Genomic DNA, 20,489 nt, shown 5'->3' on the forward strand with positions numbered 1-20,489 from the left:
GCAAATGTAAATGAGGAAAGCTCGTAGTTAGGCTTCCTCTTGCCAGGGAAGATATCGCAGTCTCTCAGTATTGTTCATAAATGTAGCAGATTGTTACATTTAGTCCTATGTTTAGAAATGTCCAGAACAAAACCCTCTCTCCTCCCTATGTGTGTCAGGGCTCTGAAAAATTTCGGTGCGGCACAGAGTTGTTTCTCAGAACGATGCATTAAGGATGGGAGCTTATTTGAGCAAAGTAATGATTTCCCGAGGTTGGTCATTGTGACCTTAATGAGATGACTAACCCAAAGCACCTCTTTATTCGTGGGGCATGAAGGGTACTCAGCACCCTCATCTTGTTTTCAGCCATAGTTTAATTGACCAAAAAGACACAACAGGGTGTTCATTGTTTCGGGAAGAAGACTGTTTCAGAGACTCATAATCCAGTTCCTGAGTGGATTAACTGAGCCTCTAAAAGCCAAGCAGTTTATTCCAACAAGAGAACCAGATCACTGCCAAGGAAAACCATCAATTTACTCCTATGATTATTATTTCATATTAACATTTTAAAGAGTTTGTCTCAGGCATGGATGCTATCATTACAAACAATTGCTATGGTAGCTCTCACACCAAAGTCCTTTTCTCCCCACTCCCCCCCATCCCCAAAACACATTCCCTTATGGGGCTATTTAGGGGATATTTATGGAGAAGTTAAATTCAGCAAATATTTATTAAACACTGAGCACTCCTGCTCCTAAGGACCTAATATTCCATTTGGGTGGGTGGGGGCATACAACATATACATATATAAGTAAATGCAAAATATATGTAAAGTGTAAAGGGAGAGTTGGTGCAAAGACTATCTGTTGGCATTAGTTGGTCCAGATCAACTAAGGTGGCATCACAGACTAGGGGAATGCTTTCAGGAGACTGGTAAATTGGAGCAAGCCTGGACTTACTGTGCTGGCTAACTACATGGTTGGGGGCAGCCTTTTTCCATTGTCTTGTATAGCCAGAACTGTTGGAGTAGAGGTTCCCAAATTTATTTGGCCTACTGCCCCTTTCAAAAAAAAAAAATCAGCATCCCCTTGGAAATCTACTTTCTTTAACCCTTTAACAGTTTTTTTTTAAATTTGCATCATCTAATATATATTTTTAATTCTGTATCTTCAGTTTAATTATTTACTGTGAATTTGTGGGGGTTTTCCTACATTGAAATTTTGATTATACAATATTGCATCATGTAACTGTATAGTATCATATTGTAAACATGTCATTACATGCATATATTCCTGTCAATGCATGCTGGACTTCCAGACAATCCTCCACACACTTGCCTGCCAACACTTGCTTGTTAAGATCCATCAGCAGACGTGACCACTGATTGGTTATAACTTGCATTTTGTGTATTTATTTGGGAAATAATGTGACCACTACAACTTTAACTCTATTATGCAACGAATGAAACATGTACCAACAGTTTTTAAAATTTTTCTTCTCTTCTCTTCTTTCCTTATGTTTACACCCCCGCCTTATTTTTATTCAATGCCCCACCCAATTGCTCCCTAGCTATTACCACCCTTCCATTGTTCCAACACCCTCCGGGGAGCTGTACTACCCACTTTAGGAACCTATGGGAACTCCAACAGAGTCTTTAAGACATCTTGCTGCAAGCTCAGCACAAAAAAAAGCAAAGTAATTTCTAGGAAAGGACACTAGCAACTACAGGGGCCCGGAAAAGCCTTTTGCAGGAGGTAGTACTTGAGTTGAGTTTGGAGGTTAAGGCAAGGCAGGAAGCTAGAGAAAGTGGGAGGAAGCAGCAAGCAAGGGCTACCTCCCCTGCCTTGACTCAGTGTCTGTCTGACCTCTGTCTGACCTTGGACAAATCACTTAACACCTCTAAATCCTAATTCCTCATCAGTAAAATGGGTGGTGAAGGTGGGGGTTTAGATGAAGTGGCTTCCAAGGTCCCATACAGCTCTAAATTTATTATCCCATATCTAGATGACCTTGAAGGGCTCTTTGAGTTGTAGGATAGCATGATAAACTTGCTTTTCATTTTCAGTCTATCTATGTAGAGTCTAGAGCAGTTGAGTTCTTAACCTGGGATCCATAGGATCTCCAGGGGTCCATGGATAGATTTCAAGAAGTCTATTATAAAGAATTACATCTTTATTTTCTTTTATTTTTAACTGGCTTTTAAGTATTTTTTCTTTCTTTTTAAAATTTTTTTTCCAAAATTTACTTAGTTTTAGTTTTCAACATTCATTTCCACAAGATTTTGAATTCCAAATTTTCTCCCCATCTCTCACCTATCCCCCACCCCAAGATGGCAAGCATACTGATTACTCCTTCCCCCAATCTGCCCTCTCTTCTATCCTCCCCATCCTCTACCCTCTGCCCCCCTATTTTCTTGTAGGGCAAGATGGATTTCTATACCCCATTACCTGTATATCTGATTTCTCGGTTGCATGAAAACAATTTTTTTTACATTTGTTTTTAAAACTTTTGAGTTGCAAATTCTCTCTCCCTTCTTCCCTCCTCACCCACCCCACTGAGAAGACAAACAATTCAATATAGGTCATACATGTGTAGTTATGCAAAATACATCTTTATTTTCACTAATTTCTACCTGAAATTTTGAATTTCCTTAAATTATGAATGTAGGCAACAAACCACAGTAGTATTAGTTGTGCCTGTGACTGCTGCCAGTAGAAGTCACAGGTAGTTTCCTTACACATTAAAGTTGTTGCCCAGATCACAAAATGTCATTTATACCCATCACTACTTTGAAGTCATTGTAGTTATTAAACCTGCCACTGAATCACCTGTGATCACCGTTTTCCTGTCTACAGACCCAATTTCAATATGATTAGTTTCCTTCATAATCCTATGCATTCGTCTAGATGAAGTATTTTAATGTGGATGCCGGGTTTTATACACACTTCGAGATTTCTTATAATATCCTGTAAACATTCTTTATTGAACTAACAGAATTCTTGAATGGGATGGAGATGACTTGGGTTTGTGTATGCTGGAATCACCAAAATGTATTGAATTGAAGAAATATTTTGTGCTTTTGTAGACTCATGCCCTGGAAGACACTGAAAGACAGAATTTGCATTTACACACAAAACAATTATGAAATGGATGGGGTGGAGGAGTTTGGAAAACATTTGAATTTAGTCAAACTAAATTCAACTGTTATTTTGCAAACAGCTTGGCTTAATTCATTGCTGTTATTGTTGTTAATGTTTTAATAGCTGGGAGAATAGAGTCTCTTAAGAAATATTATCATCATTATCATTACTTTTGCTAACAAAACTGAGCACCTTTTACAAATGGGCAGAGCTACTTCATCATTAAAAAAAACCTAGGGATTTTTGCATAGCAACTAGTTTCTGAAATCTGCCCCACAGTCCACAGCATGGATGGAGGGTGGAGCTGGGGTTCACTAGAGTTAGAGGACAATGGAAAGGGCTCCACAGTTCTTACAAGGTTGAAAGCCACTGCCTTCCCTCCCTGGTTCTGGTTGTAATTATAATGTGAAATAAGTTTTGTTTTAAATGGAAGTTTCAGTAATGAAATTTGGAAGCAAGCGTCATTTCCCTTCCTTTGCTCACTACAAAAAAAAAAAAAAAAAAAGAGATGATCTGAGGACAAACAATAAAGGAAATAGCAAAGAACTATTTTGTGACCTTGGGCAAATCTCTTCCAGCAGATTTCTGCCTGTTTCTTCATTTCTCTAAACACACAAGTGAAAAATAAAGTGGTAACCCGGCAAGTCTCTAGGTTTTGTTGTGGTTGTTTGCTTTTTTGTTTTTATTCATGTGAACAGTGATCAAATTGCCAAATCTCTAAATTAACCCAATAATTACCCAGACTGAGAAACTTCCCTAGGGGCCAAAGCTCTCTTTTACCGAATTACCTGCCCATATGCTGCTGCCTTTTTGCTTTTATTTCCATCCAACACAATGAATTCTGGCCTCCAAGCCGGGCACTGTTTATATAGAATGAAAAGGAGTTGCTTAAGTGCAGCGGAGGAATTGGTTGAGAGGTCCCACCTGATGGAATGGGAACACGGTCAGGGACTTTTTTTTTGCTTTGTTGACACCAGTTTTTCCACTTGAGAAACTCAGAAGGCTAGCCTTTTGGCTTTTAAGATAAATAGCATTTCTCATCTCACAGAGGAAGCCCTGCTGAAAGCCAGAGGCACTGAAGGAAGGGGATGGGGGGTGGGGGTGGGAGGGGGGAGTGACTGGAAGTCAGAGAGGACTTTCCAGAGAGTCCCTAAAACCAGCTCCAGGCGGATGAGCAGCGGGCAGGCACCGACACCAAAGGAAAAGAGAGGAGCCGCCGAAGGGTTGCGGCAAGGCTAACACTTTTGTCACATTTCTGCCTGGCGCATTACTGCTAGCTTTTGTTCCCAGTGTCTGTTATTAGCCCTAGACTGGAGTATCTAGCCAGAAAAGACCTCTCACCTGAGCTGACAGGAGAGTGAAGTTGCTGCATCTTTAGGGGTCCCTCTCCTCCATTTTTGATAGATCCTGATCGCCTACTTATTCTCTCCAGACTTCCCAGATTTCTGACACACAGTGGGTTGATGATACTAGAATATCTTCACATGTTATGGGGTGTTGTGAGAGTTATGAGGACTTAGTGCTGCTTGAAAAACTCTGAGCTCCATATGGAAAATACAATGAAAACAGAAATGACTAACTCTTGTTCATGATGATTTTATGCTCTTTGCTAGAATTTGTCTTAAGCTTGTGCCTCAGTTTGCCTTTTGGCCTCCCTCAGATCCTTTTAGGCCGTCAGAAAATTAGCCTATTAAATTCTAAGTAAAAGTGTGCTTGTACAAAAGTTGGTCAGACTGGAATGAGGAAGAATGAGTGTTAAAGTTAAAGATCATTCCTTTCATAATTTTAATAGAGTACTTTTAGTTTAAGGATGCGACAAAAAAAGATGGGGTGGGGTAAGTGTCTTTCGAACCTGGGGAGCGGGTTCAGTACCTCCATGTTTTTGTACTATCTCTTTTCAATTCTGGTTCATGGATTATGTTGTTCTCTCCCCTGGGGCATAGATGTAGCAGTTACTTAGTGATTTAAGTGGTAATGTTTGGTTGGAGAGGCTGCCAAAGTCTGCCTTTGGGGGGGGATGAAGGAGGGGGGGGGAGTCTTAGATCCTTAGATCGGCCTAGAGTGAATTGCAATTGGAATTGCAGACCTGATGAATGAACTTGTCCAGAGTACCAAAGCCAATCCAAAATGGCTGGAGGGTGGGAGAAGCCAGAGACAGAAGGGAAGTGCAGAGAAGAAAGATATTTTTCTCTGATGGGTTCAAAATTGAACAAAATGTTCTGGGGCCCAAAGAGAAATCATGGTGGGCCAATGAAGATATTAAGCAATTAGCATAGTTTAGGAAGCTTCTGAGCCATTCAGAATCAATAGAATTTTTTTATATGTATTATTTTGATTCCCAGAATGCTACAAGTATGTTGTTAGCATGGGATTATAGACTAAGAACTGAAAAAATCTTAGAGATCATTCAGTCTAACATCCTAACTTTACAACTGAGACTCAAAGAAGATAAACAGTTTCCCTAGTGTCCAACAGATTAGTAACATTAACAGAGTTGAAACTTTAAGCCAGGTCTTCTGATTTCATATCTAACACCTTTTCCATTCTCTCTGTTATGAACAAAAACTTTGGGAAAAGGTTACTTCGGATCTGGAGTGTGTTGGGGCTGAAGAAGGGAAAGAAAATTGGATGTTGGGGTCAGGGCATCCAGGTACAGTGACTAGATAGACCTTTAGGGAGTTCAGGACCAAGGTCATAGTAGAACAGAACACAGAACTCAACCTGGCTCAGCAATGCAAAGGAAGAAACTCAAGAGTGCTCACTCAGTGCTGAGAGGTTAAATCTTACCCAGAGTCAGTATGTATCAGAGTTGATACTTGAACCCAGGTCTTTGGACTCTGAGGATAGCTTTCTATCCATTATACCATATGCCTCTAACGAATATAGTAATGCTTTTAAATTAATTTATATTTTGTTAATCAAAGCAGCATGTAATCACCTTTGAAAAAAAATCTAACATGAATGGTAGTGTTTGTTATATAGTAGACAGGGTGTTATGTAGTAGTCAGGAAGACCTGAATTCAAATGCTGCCTCTGATATTTCATAGCTGTGCAACCCGGTGCAGGATATTTAGCCAATTATCTGGCACTTATCTACTATATTAGAAGTGGGTTGCAGTCTGTTCTGGTAGAATGAAATCTTCTACAAGCAGCTCCTCCAAATGACAAAATCCTAGTTCCATGGGGCATTTGAATACATATATATACATACATATGTATGCATATATACATTTATATATGTGTATACCTATAAAATATGTATGTGTGTGCATGTATGTATGTATGTACGTGATACTTACCCCAGTATATAGTTTGTTGAAGCCAAATACTGCAATGCTTTGTGTACATTCAAGGATTTTTTGTAATAACTCTGTAGCCCCCTAGAATCCTGGGATCTTCAGCCTGGAATTCATTGGCATAGAGCTCAGAAAGAAGGAAGAAGGCCCCAGTTATAGGATCTGTGGTTAGTTCAGAAGAGTCGATCCTTTTGGTGAGTGTAGGGGATCTGGGCCTTGAACAGAATTCTTCACAGAGGGCTAGTACCCAATACTTAGGGTAGTAATGGCATCAACTGAATTACTTGGGGAATTACTTTCCATTTCCCCCATGACATTCAGTAATTTCTTTTAGTCATGAATCTATTTAGGACTACAAAACTGATAGCAGATGAAAGGGTTATTAGATAGGATTTTTTTTAGTTACTGTGTTTAGCCTGCCTGCCCTAGCACTTCTGTGAGAGAAAGATACCTAGTAAATAGGTCTATTTTAGCACTCTTTGTTTTTGTGACTCTTAGGAACATGGGATTGCACTTTTAAGTCTTTTAATGTTAAATGAAAGTACAGATCCTTGATGTTGAAAAAGAAAGCAATTTAATCCAATAAACATTTATTAAAAGCCTGCTATGTGCCAGGCAATATGCTATGCATTGGGGTTACAAGGACAAAAAATGAAATAGATCCCATCCCCAAGGACATAAACAAGAAATCAAAATCTAAATATCACATGTGTCTAAGTTAATACAAAATAGATCCAAGATAAATATAAAGGAAGTGGGAAGCACTCCTGACCAATAAGGAAATCATGAAAACACCTCTTGTAGGAAGTCGCACCTGAGCCAAGCCTCTAAGGGAGATGAAGGTTACAAGAAGCAGATGAGGGGAAAGCATTCTAAGAGCTGGAGGCTTTGGAACCAGACCATGCTTCTTCCATAGCCATACCACTCCTCTAGGAGACCCTGGTCAACTGAGACAACCACAGAGGAGAATGGAGAAGTAGATGAAACACCTGGGCATTTTCAGGGCCTCGGGGAGTCCAGTGGCAAGAGAGGGTCTGTGATCTTCAGGGAAGAGACAGTTTGGCTAGAATATGGAAGGACAACTGTCAATACATCTCATGTTAAGTGTTAAGAAAGGGTTTGGTGGTATCTTTGGGACTCAGTTTCCTGATCTATGAAATTAAATTAAATTCTTAAATTCAATAAACCCTTACATATTAAATACCTTCTTCTTGCAAAGCATTGTACTAGATGCTACAGGTCAATCTTGATGATCTCTAAGGTCTCTTTCTCTGTTTCTAAGTTCTTTGAGTGTTCAAGGAAGATGGGATGGGGGTGTAAAAGGGAATATATCAACTTTAATATATCTTGGTTAAAAGAAAAAGTCTAATAAGATTGGTTAAAGGCCCAGTTATAAGACCACAGATGACTTAATACTCTATTACACAGTAAATTTCCATTAATTCTTCCAATTGAGATAAATCTGAAGCCAGTAGCATATATGCGTGTTCAAGCTGGTATCGAAGCCTAGGTTCTACATATAGCAAAACTCAGACACTATGGCCCAGGGAGTCTAACTGATGCCAAATCTAACCACTTTTAAAAAGACATGTTGTCTAGCCTATACCAGACTATCCATTTGGATAATCTCTTTCCATTTTTCATTTCATTGTTGAAAGGAAGTGGATTAATGATCATATAAGTTTCTTTGAATGAATATGTTCCTTATAAGGCATGCTTAAGAGAGGTTCAGGGGAAAAAAATGACCGTGACTTCATTGCCAAATAAAGTTACATTTATACCATTTCTGTTTAAAACATCTTCAGCCAGATCAGCATAGTCTGTCAGACTAACCCTGGGGAAATAAAATGAAGCTAGGACTCTTTTTGTGATGACTTTCAATTACTTTATTTTTCTGGTTCTCAGTTTCTTCATCTGTAAAATAGGGAAAGGGAAGGGAGGGGATGATCAGAATTGATGATCTCTTACATTTCTGCCAGATCTTAAAGTTGTAATGCTGTTCTGTTCTCTTGTGAAAAAAGTTGATCTAAAATGGCATTGGTAAAATAGTGGCTTTCCATGATGGTGAAATCTGTCTGTCATGAGAAGACTGAGGGGGTCTAGTGCCTTACCATGCTAATAAGAAATTCTCTTCAGAACCTAAGAGGAGGCTACTTAGGGTCAATATGTAGGATCATAATCTTAGAACTACAAGGGGCCTTAGAGACCATCTGATCCAACACTGCTATTGTACAAGATGAGTAAACTGGGAAGTTATATTATTTGTTCAACTTCATACAGCCAGATCCAAGCTATAAGCTCCTGGTTCATGGGCCACTGTGCTATATTTAGAAATATAGTTCCATCAATTAAAAAAATACTGTTAGGGTTTCCTCATGATTAAATTTATGTTGAAGCAACATAAATTTGATGGATGAGGAAAGGTCAGTGGGTGGCTACCCTTTTATTCATGTAGCAATTTGTTTTATACCTACATTATGCATCTATCAAGTCTTACAGTATCTTATTGTTGTCTGTGTTTGTATCAGATCCATACTGGACTCTGAACTCCACAAAGGTAGGAACCCTGATAACAAAGTTATTTAAACTTTGTGTCTTCCTCACCACCTATTACAGGGCTCTGTACCGAGGAGGTATTTAATCTATGTTTGTTGAATTGAATTGCTGACCCTATGGTAGGGGTACTAACCTTTTTGACTGATATCTATGGAGTAATAAAGTGGAGAAAGCAATTACGAGAGTAGAAGAAGATGTTATATCTGTTAGAAAGTGGACATTGTTTTTGGAGTTTCCTCCCCAGACTCCTGTCCTTAGTAATTCCAGCTGAGAAAAAGCCTGGAGTTGATTTTGACCATACCTCCTCAGAAATGCCTATAAGCCACTGGGTCAGTGGTAACCAAATCAAATTGATGAGATCCACAGGATAATGCTACTAAGCCACCACCACGAAGTCCAATTTTTTAAATGGGTTTTGTTCAGAAATGGAGCCAGTTTTGTGATAAATCATCCACAGTCTTGTGACTATCTTTCTTGCAGCCAACATTTGTGAGATGACTGGGTAGCAGTAGAGGTCATAGACAGCACTTGTGGTATTCTTCAGAGCTTTTTTTCATTTTATGAAATTTAAATGGTTTCTTCAGTCTCTTACTACTGTAAAACACTGTTTTCATTTTCCTTAGAGCTTTGCTCTTTCCACACATGTCCAACAAAAAAGCAGGGTAGCCTAATTCTTACCTAGCCCAACTGTTTAGGCAACAGTCATGAGAACAACAGTCATTAGAAATGGCAAACATAACCAATTGGGTCTTCTGAAAACCCCAGGAGATCAGTTTGGTTGAGATGCCCAAATATGGATACCTCATTAATTTTGGGTGCTCTTTTATCTCAATCACCTTCAAACGTAGATGTGAAGAGAACGCTGAGTTTTGTGCTGGATGACAGTCCATTCTCATTTTCCAGCAGCCAGGTGGAACAGTAGATAAAGAGTCTTGTAGTCAAGAAGATTTGAGTTCAAATACAGCCTCAGACACTGGGCTACTCATTTGCCTCAGTTTCCTTATCTGTAAAATTGAGATAAAAATAGCACCTAAATCCTAAGGTTGTTATAAGGATCAAATGAGATAATAATTGGAGCACACTTAGCACAATTCCTGGCACATAGTAAGCACTATATAAATGCTAGCCTTTATTATAGATGAGGACATTGAAACTCAGAAAGAAAAAGTGGCTTGTGCGTGGTAACCAGGACTTCTGATATTCCTTCCATTGCTCTTTCTCCTACACCAGGATTCTCATGGGGGTGGGGTTTGTTGTGTTCTGATTTTCCACTCGGCATTCTTGGGCAGGCCACTTTCAGGGTTTTTGATGTTTGCAAGTAGGCTTTTTGGAAGCATTTTACCTGGTGCTCTATGGGGAATTGGGAGGAGGTCTAGTGGTTTATTTGGTGCAGACAGCTAAAGTAGCATCTAGGGCAATTACACAAATTAATAGGAGACGTGCAGCACGTTATGGAAGCATTTGCCACATTGGCATAGGAGATTTGAATGGCAGCATTTTACAGCTTTGGATTGAAATGGAGCCATGTCTGAGGGTGGAGGCAGGGGATCCAGTGGCCCATAAAGCTGTGAGCATCTCTGGCCAAACAGGCTTAGGTCACAGAAGGCATTCCCTTCACTTCTTGAAGGTTTGGGCCCAGATGAAGCCTCTCCTGAAACAGCCCCAGGGTGGAGAACAAAAGGCCTTGGTTCAGAGGCCAGACGAGAGGAGAACAAAGGGCTAGCTGGGCTCAGGTGGGGATTTAACCTGAGGTTCAAGGGAGTCAGAATGATACATACCTGAGACTTCCACTACTATGCTGCCTCTCAGCACAGGCAAAACCATGCTTGTGACGCAGCAACCTCAATGGAAGGAAATTAATTAAGCTCAGGAACTGACATTCCCTTCTGAGCTCGTGCCACCACGCCAGAGACGGCAACATATCACTCTGTGAGAGACCAGACGCGGCTGTAGGAGCTGTCTAGACCTGCTGTGATTAAGAAGGAATATTCTGCCTTAACTCTGAATGTATTTTCTTGTGTCAATATTGTAGCCTAACTGTAACATGACTAAAATGTCAGAGGGGTTTGGTTTGTCGAAGAAATGAAACATATTTCATCTTTCCTTTTTGGTTTCCATGATGGTCTGTTGGGTGGAGCTATGTCTACAGCTAAGGTGCTTTACAATATGTGTCTTCCCTCCCATGGACTGTAATGCATAAACACATATTTAGGCACTCCAAAAAAATTAAATGAAAATGCTTTATGTCAATCAGGGGCACCCAATGCCCACAATGCAAATGAAGGGGGGCGTGTGGATTATGTATTCAGAGTTAAAATCCCTGCAGTTATTTTACATGCTTCAGAGCCACTTTTCAAAGTGAAATGTCTCTGCCATTTAAAATGGCATTTTTATTTTGTCAAGACACTAAAAGCAATTAGAGGGCAGTGTTGACTGATCACTCGCCAAATTTCAATTTTCAAATCAAAGCTGTTTTGGAGTTAGTATGTGTGAGTTCCCCAAACATCCCTAGTCACTCTATTTTCATCTAACATTTATTCAAAATCACTAGTTGTCCCCCCCCCCCTTACCACTCCCATCCCCCCTCTTTTTTTTTTTTAATCGAAGCAACATTTCCTCTTAAGTTGAAAAGACATGACACCCTAGAGCAATCTGTTATGGATAAATGATGGACCCCTTGATAGAATGGTTCCTAATGAAAATAGGGAGGACTCCTTTGCCCTGGAAGCCTGGAGGGTGTGATGTCTGGGGAGGGGTGGTGTAACCACTGTTGAAATAATCATAGTAATACAAGTTTCAAGATGCTCCCATTCTAAGAACCGGCAAAATGCAGTCATCAAAGTTTTCGTATTAATGATCTGAATGATATTCCTGTTCTGTAAAATAACTAGAACGTAAAACATGAAAAATGAACAAGATGCTTTTCTTGCTGTCACTTAAAAAAAGACAAAACCCCTATTAGACCTGTCATATTCTGCCTGCCTTACAGATTTTGGCAGGCAACTCTCAGAAGCTCATGGGTCATGTGTCACCTCTTTGGTGGACTAGAACCATGCTCAGTGAGTGAGCCTTGAAGTAGTCATTAGAGACATGCTGAAAAACTTTCAAATGTCAGATGTTGTGTTGCTGAGCCAACATGATCATGAGTTTGAGCATTTCCGTGGATGAAAGCCAGTGGCTAAAACAACAGCTTTCAATTAGCTCAAGATCAATATATTTGGACTTTAAAAAAAAAAAAAAAGATATCTTCAGCACCTTATATAGGACCTTGCACACAGGTGGTGCTTAAAGTTTGTTGGGTGAAGGATTTGCTGGAAAAACGAGCAGTTTAATATTGGTGCTCCCAGCAGAAGGCCAGGCTGGATACATGACCAACAATGAAATACCATTCAGTGTTTCAGTTTTTTTTTTTGTCATTTAGAATGCAACTCAAAACATTCTATTCTAGGGCTGGAGCAGATGCATACTTTAGATAAGACATGGTCCTTGCCCTCATGCATCTTACAGAGTAGTAGAGGAATAAGGTATAGACACACAAACTGTGTGTGTGTGTGTGTGTATACACATATATGTATATGCATTACAGAAATTCAAAGCAAAATACTACATGATGTTTTGAGAAGGCAAATTGTTTTTGACTGGGGCAGTCAAATAAGGCTTCTCAAAGTAGCATGTTAATTGGACTTTAAAGGAATCCAGCAGAAGAGGGAATGAGAAGATATTTTAGGGATAGGGAACTATTTGAACAAAAGCATGGAAATGAGAAAATACAGGACATGTTCAGGGATAGAGCATTCTAGTTTAGCTGAAGATTATAATGCATTAAAGGGAATAATATTTAGGTAAGATTAGAAAGGTATAGTGGTGCAAGATTGTGGAGGGCCTCAAATGCCAGAAAAAGGAAGTTGAATTTTCTTAGTAGGCAATAGGGAGCTACTGAAGATTTTTGAACAAAGGAGTGATACCATTGTGGAGAATGCCTCGATAACCCTATGAAGTGGTATTACTATTATCCCCATTTTGGAGATGATGAAATTGAAGCAAACAGTGGTTATGTGAGTTGCCCGCCATCACACATAGTAAATGTCTGAGGATGGATTTGAATTCAGGTCTTCCTGACTCTGAGCCCAGCACTTCTTATACTATACCACTTAGCTACCTTAAATGGACCAGTTTAAAGCCAGTTGCCATAGAAGGTAATAATGAATGACTGTAATTAAGTGGTAACAAAGTAGGAGGAGACTTATATGGGAATGGAATTGGTGACACTTGGAAACTGATTTGGATATAAGAGGTGAAAAAGAGGAAAAAAGATCAAATGATTATTATCTTTAAACATGTGGGACTATAAGAATTGGGATTGGGATTCCACTAGCATATATATACACACATAAACACACATGTATTTATATATACATATACACTGATATGTATGTACATACCTGTATATATGTGTTTATATTTACATATATGTACATATACACATATGTGTAAAAAGTCAGAGGAAGAGCAGATTTTAGAGGAAAGAAAATAAGGTGAGTTTGATCCCTGTAAAGTTTGAGCTTACCATGGAACATCCATGTTGAGATAACCTGTAGATTTGCAGATGTGAGTCTAGAGTGCAGAAGAGAGATTAGAATCTCAAATATAGATTTAATAGTCATCATAGCAGTTGCAATAGACACTGTAGTTATGAATGAGATTACCAAAGTATAGAACCTTAGTCAAGAATCACAATAAGGGATGATGAATATGATAAACTTAGTGTAAAGTGAGTGCACAGAGAAAGAACATTTAAGAATCAGAAGAAAAATCAAAGACTAGAGAAAAAAATTTTTGAAGTTAATGAAATTCTTCCATTGACTATATCCCTAGAAGGTTTTTTCCATTGATTCTGGAGGAGAGATCAAGGCTGATGACTTTGCATAGCTCTGCCTCACTTAAATTCAATTCACTTGAGAGTCCAGACATCCATCCTGCTGCTGTCATTGGTCCTCTTCTAGAACGAAGGATGAACAACAAACAAAGAAGGGTTTTCAGTGATACTTTAGATACTGCTACGTTGAAATCATAGGATCCCAGGGGTGGAAGCAACATTAAACCACCTAGACTTTTTACAGATCAAGAGACCAAGGTATGGAGAGTCTCTTAAGTGATTTGAGAAAGGTTAGATAGGAAATCAGTATCTAAGTGAGGACAAGAACCCAGATTTCTTCTGTCTAGTATTCCTCATTAAATCAGTGGTCCAATATTGTGTCCAAAGCAATCAAAAAGTGTTTCTGAGCCAATGTTTCTGATTCATGGCTTCTCAATGTGTGTACTGTGTATCTAAACTAGAACTTTTAATCACACTATTTATTTTCTTCTGCTTTATTATATTTATTTATCCCCTTAGATTGAAACAGAGGCATAACTTCAGTGTTACTTCAAATACTTCAAAATATCACTGCCAGCATCAGTGTTGGGACTTTTCTCCATTGGTCAGTTTTTACTTCTTAGTAAACAGTTTAAAATAGTTGTTAGCATTAAATTAAGAATAAGATCTCAAAATTGGTAAGCATATTCAGTAAAAAAAATTTTTTTGTGCTTGAAGGATCTGTAATTTCCCAGTGTGAATTCTCTCTTCATGCATTAGTACAGATCAGAATCCTTCTATAGCTTAGCAGATGATCAATGAAATGCATCATCCTCTGGCCAACCTGGTGATGAGCCTTCCCTACTTGAATCCTTTCCAGCTTAGTAGGAACTCCCCACTGCACTCCCCTCTTCCAGAAACTTCAAGAACTCAGGATCACCTCTATCTACATCATGATGAAACATAGATTCCAGGTACTTCACCATCCTGTTTGCCCTTTTCTGGACACTTCAACTTATCAATGTCCTTTTTAAATGGTAGCACTCAGGTTAAATATATATGGTTCCGAAATGAACTGTCTATAATATATGACACCCATTCATTTCATTTAAGCATTTTAAACCATTTCCTCAACAATAGTCAGATATGTTGATATGTTCGGGACAGAAGTTTTTCTCTTGCAAATCTAATCATTGTGGTCTGTCTGTATAACAATGTAGATATCCAGATGGGATGGCCACTCCCAGAGTGCCATTGAATAGCTCAGATTAAAAGCCATGATTGGTGTAATGCTTATGTGCAGCTGCTAATAGAAGGTTAGGCCAAAATAATTAGCAGAAAAGTAAAAGATTCAGTTAATCAGCCAGTTGTTTCATTTACATGAAACAAAACAACTGACCCAAGTAATTCATCACCACACATATGCTTCAATAGAATTGGTTAAAACTTTGGGTACATGGAAACATAGCATTAGACAATGTTCAATAAAGCTAAATCACTCTCTATTCTAGAGTGCCAATTTCCAACCTTCCACTTTCCTGACATTAGAAAGAGTAGAACATATTTAGAAAACTCTCCATTGAGAGAGGCTCAAAAAAGAAGAGAATGTGGAGTTACTGGATTATCTATTCTGTATAAGTCACTTACACTCAGTTTTAAGTGTCCTCAGTTTCTTTACCTGTAAAATAAGTGCATTGATCTAAGTATCTAATGATCCTTCTGCCTCTATATTCTGGTATCCTTGTCTTGCTCCTATTATAGTTCCAGGAATTTTTTTTAATTGTATACTGCCCAGATTTAATGCAATTTAATTTAACACATTTATGAAGCAAGGCACTAGGGGTTGAGGGGTTGGTACAAATACAACATAAAAAATAGTCCCTATCCTCCACAAGTTCATAGTCTACTAGATCTCAAGCAATAGTTTTCTGAGTACATAGCCTTGTTTGATATAAAGATTCCCAATGAAAGTATAATAAGCTTCAGTCCTTGTCCATATCAAGCTACCCCAACAGTTAAATTATTTTGGCCACCTTGTCAATGATAGTGACCTCAAGATCCTGTCAATCAGATCCCTTTTGTTCATAGAGATAGATAAAATGTCCATGTCAAACTTCTACACTGTGGTCATTTTATACACAATGACTCAACATAACTAAATAATTTCTTCAAGGTATAAACAGAATCATGCCAAAAGCCAAGGATTTCTACTCTCACCCTAGACAACACTTGCCTTTGTCTCTGTTGAAATACATTATAATTAGCATTTCTTCCTGGGAGAGATAGTAAAACAGAATGCAATTAACTGAAAAGAGACAGCAGATTTTATAGGAAAAAATAAAAAGCCTTTAAAGACTGACTAGACAGATGCATATTCAAAGGTAGCAATTTTGAGGTGGGGCAGCCTTCCTTATTTGGAAATAATGTTCTGAATGGCAGTGGGCTTAACCATAGTCTGCACGTACTTGTGAATGCACCTTTTGTACACTGCTATGGTTCTTGCTTATAAAACTGTTTACTGACTAGACAGAGTCTATTTTCCATGTGTAGCATGCACTTATATTCACATGCCCGTCTCTAGTAGTATTGTACTGTGGTTCACAGTTCACTGAGCACCTCCAACTTGTAGAACCATTTGTGCTACCTATAATCTCAGTAATAATTCAAGTTATCACACTTGGGCAAGTCACATACACTGTTTATCAGTTTTGTTTGTTGTTCAGTCATTATCACATCCAAGTCTCATGATCTCGTGGACCATTCTGTCCATGGGATTTTTTTGGGCAAGAGTGGTTTGCCATTTCTTTCTGCAGTAGATTACCTTTTGTCAAAACACTCTGCTATGACCTATCCATCTTGAGTAACCCGGCACAGCATTAGCTTATAGTTTCATAGAGCCTATGCAGTCCTCTCTGCCAGGACAAGGCAGCAATACAGTTTACCCATCTATAAAATGGGAATGATAATCCATCTCCCTCACTTCTTCTATAACAATGCTGTAAAAATAAAAGGAGATAACAGTACGGAGGAAGGTGAAGGAGCTGATTACAGCACAAGGTGAAGTCAAGCCTCCTAAATATATGTTCTAAGACATCCAGAACAGAAGAAATTATAAGAGACTGGCCCTTAGTTTGTGTTTTTTTAGTAGCAGACCCCATATTGGAGTCTTGGAAAAAGACTCAGATGTCTTTTTCCTCTGAGAGGTTTTGGTCAGAGGAGATGTGTGTCCATCACTTAATATTTCAGCCCATAACTTTCTCTGCCCTGGACACAGGAACTTTCTACAAACTGTCTAGAAGGAAAAGAAAAAGAAAAGCCTTCAGTGCAATCATAGAAAACTGGGGGGAAAATGCTTGTGAGTTGGTAATAAAAGATCAAAAACCAATTGTGAAAAAACTCAAAGCAGATGTGGATTGCAAAACTGTATGGCTAGGCAAAGGGAGGCTGGGGAAAAAGAAAAGAAGGAAAATACGCAATGCTTTTTTATCTTGTGGTGCAAGTACACCAGCCCAGAGATACACTTGGTTTTATTGAACAGGCAGAAGCAGCTTTAATTTAAAGTTTGCTACACTAGCATTCTCGCCAATGGGCGCCATTTACTGGTATGCTTTTGGCAGTGCCTTGAGGACCACTGTGGATTGATGAATGTCCAGGTGCGTAGCTGAATGCTAGCCATTTGTGCACGTAGGAAACTAGGAGGATGTTTGTGATTAGGGAAATCATGGAATTTATTTGTTCACACCATTTTTTTCCTCCATTATATGAAATAGAAAACATTAGCTTACTCAAAAGCTTGCCTAAATGTTCTATTGGACTTCAGAGTTTTGTGAATAACCTTTATAATTAGAAATAGAATTCCTTTGCTAGTAACATCCACTCACCCTATCCCATCTTATTCTGTTTAGAGTAGAGTCAGAGAACCTGTTAAAGGTAATCTGACAGGAGTGAGGGAACCCAGGGTTTTAAAAACATGCTCTAGAGGACAAATCTACCACCAAATGAGCTATTTTCCATGTTTAATGTAAACCCAGTCTATTCGAGCTATTCAGAACTAGGTTACTGAGTTGCCATCTGTATCAATCCCATTCCTGGATGTCATGCCCCTGTTAATGAAATCTGGAAGTGAGATTGTAAATGGACCTAGTGAATGGTAGATGTCAGCCATTGCGTGATGGGCAATCATCAATCATCCATTGTCAGTTATTTCTGTCTCAGTGAGTAAGCCTTTATTTAAAGCATAAAGTAAGAATGTTGCCAGACCACAGGAACAAGCCCTGAGCTGTTTGCAGGTGCTGCTATTCACAGCTGCCAATTAAACCCTGACATTTCCATAATGGCCATGAGGCAAAGCATATGCAATTGACATACACATTTAAAAAAAGAAAATCAATCTCAGATTATCAATACTCATGTCTTTATTTTTTTTCCCAGGGATCCAATGTCCTAGTTAGGAAATGGCTTATTACAGAAATAGAGAGGAAGAAGAAAAAGCAGAAAAATTGGGGTGAACCAAGTCAAGGGTGTACAGAGGACTCTTTCTACTAACTGAGTTGAAGGGGGAGTACTAACTAAGAAGATCAACCTCATGTAAGGGAAGTCTCCCCATAAATCAGAAGACTCTCTCTTTGGAGAGCTATAGTTCTGAAGCATCCCTTTCTCATTTATTTTTTTTTTCCAGTGTCTCCATTTGTTCCTCCATTTTCCCTACCCTCCAACATTAGCTTAATGTTTGCCAACCCAGTCTAATGAATACTTTCTAACCATGTAAACATATTCAATTTTCTTTATTAAAAACACATCAGGAATTACAACCAATAAATTAATATTGTATATGGGCATAGATGAGAAGATATATTACCATAAATAAACAGTTTCAAAAAATCATATTGCTAGAGAACAATAAACTGCTCAGGATTGCTTTCTGACATTTTTTAGTTGGAAAAATGTGAAATTTTTCTAACAGTTCTCAGCTGTTTATAGTTATTTCAAGGGTGTGTTCATCTGTAAGTAAATAGAGAAAAAGCAAGGCCTGCATTCACCTTTCCAGGGATATTTCATCACTTTCTAATTGCTTTACTCTGTTTTTCTGCCTGTAGCCAGCAAGAAAAAATAAGGTGAAATCTAGGGGCAGGCATGGACATTTTTACAGCATTATTTTTCTTCATCAGTCCTCACAAAAATGAAGATATTTTCAGTCATTTTAAGTCCATTTAAAGTTATCTCCTGACCCTACTACAGAAGTCTTATCATTGCTGAAATTGTCTTAATCAAACGAAAAAAAGAATGAAAATCCATCTTTGGATGTAAGTATATTTCTTTGTTTTCTATTTTCAGCAGTCATACTTCATTGCTTAATTCCACCCCCACCCTCTGGACTTTTTTTTTTCCTTTTCCTTTCCATCTGGCTGAGCTAACAGAGTTCCTTCCATGTTCTTTGAAATCCCCTATTCCCACTGATTTCAGGGACATCTGTTAGGGAGGGCAGAGTTGACAAACTCGGGATCTCTTTTAAATAAACTTAGCTGATGGTTCCAGCAGGTGATTCTATTTCTTCAGGGTGATAATTTTATTTTATTTTCTTGCTCTTTGAGGTGGGAGTTGGGGTGGCGGAACAGCAAGGAGAAAATTGGCATCTACTTTGAGATCTGAGTAGGCCATCTTTCATTTTAAAAAGAGAGAAGTTTTGTCATTATAACCTATGTAAGATATATTTCTTTTAACAAAATATTTTTATAACAGATTTTTAAAAATAGAAGCTATTATAACAATCTGCCTGACATACTGAGTGCTGGAGGTCTGACAAAATTTTTTAAAATGTCACTGTGTAGAAGATACAGTAGTATTTGGAAAAAGATTATTAGGACCCATATTTAGAGCTGGAATGAAGTTTGGATATCATCTAGTCCAATTTACTCATTTTATAGATAAGGGAACCCAGGTAGACCCCTAGTGGTGCTCAAGATAACACCCACCTAGGAGGGAAAAGTTTTGAACCCAGGAAATTAGATGCTAGACATGATACACCCATCTCAGTGTCAGGCGGCATCATGGCCTTAGTGTCAGCTCTCAGAGAATGTGGTGCATTTGAAACATCTCTGACTTATCTTGTTGTGCTCTTGCTAAGTCTGCTAATAAGTCTAATAAAAATATGAAAGGAAAAATTGAACACCACCACTACCACAATGCTATGCTTTAACTAGCACCATATGAGTTAGTTCCACTTGGGCCAATGGGGTCATGGCAGCCAACTGTACCTTTTAACCCTCAATGAACATCTCCTAAATATGTGCCACTCAACAAGGAGCACAAGTGTATACTTGTCCCCACTATTAGAAAAAATAACAACCAAGTAGTAACAAGGAATTAATATACACTCATAGTGTATAGACTTAATAGAGACTCACTCAAGGAAGAATCATGGAATCATGCAAGGGACCTTAGAAATTATCTGGTCTTCATTTAAACTGGTAAAGCTAAAGCTCACAGAAGTTTCGTCACTTGTATAAGGTCATATAGCACAGGTCTCCTGACCTCTTGTTCAAGGCACTTTTAGTGTATACCATACTGTCTCCCCTTGGGGAAATTAATATGTTCATCTTCATTCCTTCATTCATCTATTCAGCATTTATGGAACACCCACTACTATAGGCATAGCAGTACTAT

At 38.6% G+C, this 20,489-nt stretch overlaps 1 long non-coding RNA gene across 1 annotated transcript in view; it reads left to right on the forward strand.

Moving 5' to 3' along the window:
• Positions 1-18,918: 18,918 nt before the first annotated feature.
• Positions 18,919-20,489, forward strand: part of LOC138146834 (uncharacterized) — a 13,099-nt gene continuing 11,528 nt past the window's right edge. Inside the window, exon 1 of the long non-coding RNA XR_011164615.1 lies at positions 18,919-19,129. This is a non-coding gene — a long non-coding RNA (uncharacterized lncRNA). The remainder of the gene's footprint in view (positions 19,130-20,489) is intronic.

Source organism: Petaurus breviceps, unplaced genomic scaffold, assembly GCF_028583685.1.
Source record: "Petaurus breviceps papuanus isolate PSGF00001 unplaced genomic scaffold, PetGlider_PUasm1.0 90775, whole genome shotgun sequence".
In the NCBI taxonomy this organism is placed as follows: Eukaryota; Metazoa; Chordata; class Mammalia; order Diprotodontia; family Petauridae; genus Petaurus; species Petaurus breviceps.